This window comes from Ipomoea nil, unplaced genomic scaffold (assembly GCF_001879475.1).
Source record: "Ipomoea nil cultivar Tokyo-kokei standard unplaced genomic scaffold, Asagao_1.1 scaffold2653, whole genome shotgun sequence".
In the NCBI taxonomy this organism is placed as follows: domain Eukaryota; kingdom Viridiplantae; phylum Streptophyta; class Magnoliopsida; order Solanales; family Convolvulaceae; genus Ipomoea; species Ipomoea nil.
In genome coordinates this window covers 2,471,098-2,473,873 of record NW_017619081.1, presented here as the reverse complement: position 1 = coordinate 2,473,873, position 2,776 = coordinate 2,471,098, and the positions used below count along the sequence as shown (strand labels likewise).

Genomic DNA, 2,776 nt, shown 5'->3' with positions numbered 1-2,776 from the left:
TATTATAAGTTTAATACAAAGTTTAATATTATATATATATATATATATATATATATATATATATATATATATATATATATATATATATAAGTGGGCCAGCCTGTTATTTATTGCTTAAAATGTGCAGATGGGCCAGCCCATATACTATAAGCACATTAAAACGCATATAAATAACCCCCCATCAAACCCTAATCGGCAGAAATTTAACTCTTCACCTTCCGATATTCTCCGTCTTCTCTCTAGCGAAGTCTGAGAACTCATTTCGCTGCATGGCCATTTTGTCGGTTATCCGTTATTTTGCAATCGTCGACGGTGATTGGTGATTTCTTCACAGCGGAAAGCAACTCCGTTCGCCAAGCAGCGAACTACTTTTACGGGATCTGCCTTATGTTATTAACATATGTGTTGTCTCCAGTCTTAGGTTAGAACAAAATGACCTGCAAAAACGAAGGGCTATACTAAAAGATAAGTTTTTTTTCTTGTTTATGTGTTACCCGCTTTGAGTATACAGATCCTTGGAAATTTTGACACATATTTTACAATCTATTATAAATTTAATTTGTTTAAATTAATAGTAACCTGCGTATGATTTCATCCTGTTTTAAATAAAATGAGTTATTTCCTTTTTTTTTGTAATATGCAGCCTATGATAGTAATGCACACTATTATTCCATTTTTAATCAGATCCAAGCACATGGGTAAATTCGATTTTTTTTCTGAATTTGTTTTAACTTATTCCGTTTATATGCATTTATTTACAATGTATACAAATATTCCATATTTTTTATTGGCATGTTAATCTCTCAGATCCGTCAAAGAATAATTCATTTCCCTCTAATAGTTTTAACAGTAAATACTGCTAGTCTATTTAGCTTCTTCCTGACCTGCAATGACCTTCAATTATCTAATGCATCTATTTTAAAAATATAAATATGAAATGAGCAGAAAAAAATAGTTGCATCTATTTTCAGGTATATATCATCGTTGTCACTGTATATTTAATTTTACATTTTAGATCATATAATATTCAATTTTTTTTTCAAATATTTTAGTTTCTACTTTGTTACACTTTTCATTAATGGGTGGGTTTTGGGTTTTGCAGTTTTGGATGGACATGCAGATTATGAGAATTACAGATTTGGTGCCTGCTTTATGCATACTTTTTTTTTTTTTAATCATGGGGATGGAATTGGAAGTCAGCAACCACCTCCCCCTAAAAATAATTGAAGGCCATGGATATTACCTGGATCTACCTTTGCTTTGTTTCAAAATGAATAGGACCTCAGATAAAGAATCAACACATATTTGAGATAAATAATCAACACAAATTCATTTTATAAACACCAAAAATTACAAATAGAGGTGTATACCATTCCCATCTCCAAGAACACAGCAGCCCTATTAGTAAGGAACCAAATTTCCTCATCATCAAGTACCATGACGTTTGCAAGTGTATACCTTTCCCATCTCAATATGTGCCTTCATCTCCTTATCAGTAAACTATTTATAGTGCATTTTTTGATTGTGTATATACATATAGCAATAATTGTTTGTTATTAATATTTATTGGAAATTGAACAGGCAATTAATTGGTGAGACTGTCGGTATTCTCCACTTAATGTTAATCACAAGGGTTTGGTGAGACTGTTGGTATTCCAGTGTTTTTAGCGGGAATTTTTGGCTCTACTTTATTATATTAGAAGATTAACATGCATTATTCATAATTTATACATTTCAGTTAATATTATATAGTTTATTCAAACTATAATTAATGTTTTTAATATTATAAAATTAATGTATAATTTTGAGGATTAATTTGCAATGAATTTTGAGGATTAATGCTTAATCAATCGTTTTTATCACATGATTTGGCAATAAATAAGTTTTATGCGGTGCATTTTATGGATAGAATGCTATAATTAAGCATTAATCTTCAAAATTCAACAATGTTTAATAAAATTATAAAGTTTATCATTTCAAATTTATTACGTTTACAAACTAATATTTTCCATTTTATTATATCATACTGTATATTTTATATACATTATATATATATAGCCGTGCATCGCACGTGTATAACTACTAGCTCTATAATAAAGCAACAACTTCTTGCAAATCAATTTTCCGCCCAAATAAAACGCTGCCGTTTAGAGCCATAGGACAATTACGATCGTATTAAATGCTATTCACACTATCTGAGGAGGCTTAGCCGAAATAACTCTTGGTTTTAAGAATAACTTTTGACAGTTTGTTAAATTAAACTTAATAGATTAACAATAATGAAGATGTAATAATCATGCATGGTTTAATGGATGTTCTATGATTTATTGTTGTGGAGTAAAATAATATTTACATTATAATCATATTTTATATTAAAATATTAAAGGTTATAATACAAAGTCTTAATTTATGAAAAAATAAATTGTTTTAGTAAAGAAATAAAATTTGGTGTAGAATTTGGTGTAATGGGTTGGAGATAGAAAAAAAATGATATAAGAATATACAAGGAATATTTTCTATGGTGTAAAATTTGGTGCATAGGCTTAGAGATGGCAATCGTTATTGTGTGGACTAGTCCACACAAGCTATGTGGATCATATTTTGTATGTTATAAAATAATGTACATTTACTACAAAAATAATGTACTTTTAGAATATTAAAAATGTACTTTGTATTCAGAGAAATTACATTATTTGAATACTACAGTTATATTATTTTTATAATGTACATTCGGTACAAAAATAATGTACGTTTTAATATATTAAAAATGTACTTT

The 2,776-nt window shown here is 28.4% G+C and overlaps 1 long non-coding RNA gene across 1 annotated transcript; it reads left to right on the top strand.

Annotated features, from left to right (window-relative positions):
- The first annotated feature begins 215 nt into the window (after window positions 1-215).
- On the top strand, window positions 216-1,529 carry LOC109154833. Its single transcript, XR_002049798.1, has 2 exons — window positions 216-698; window positions 1,103-1,529. It is a non-coding gene; the product is annotated as an uncharacterized LOC109154833 (long non-coding RNA).
- The last annotated feature ends 1,247 nt before the right edge of the window (window positions 1,530-2,776 follow it).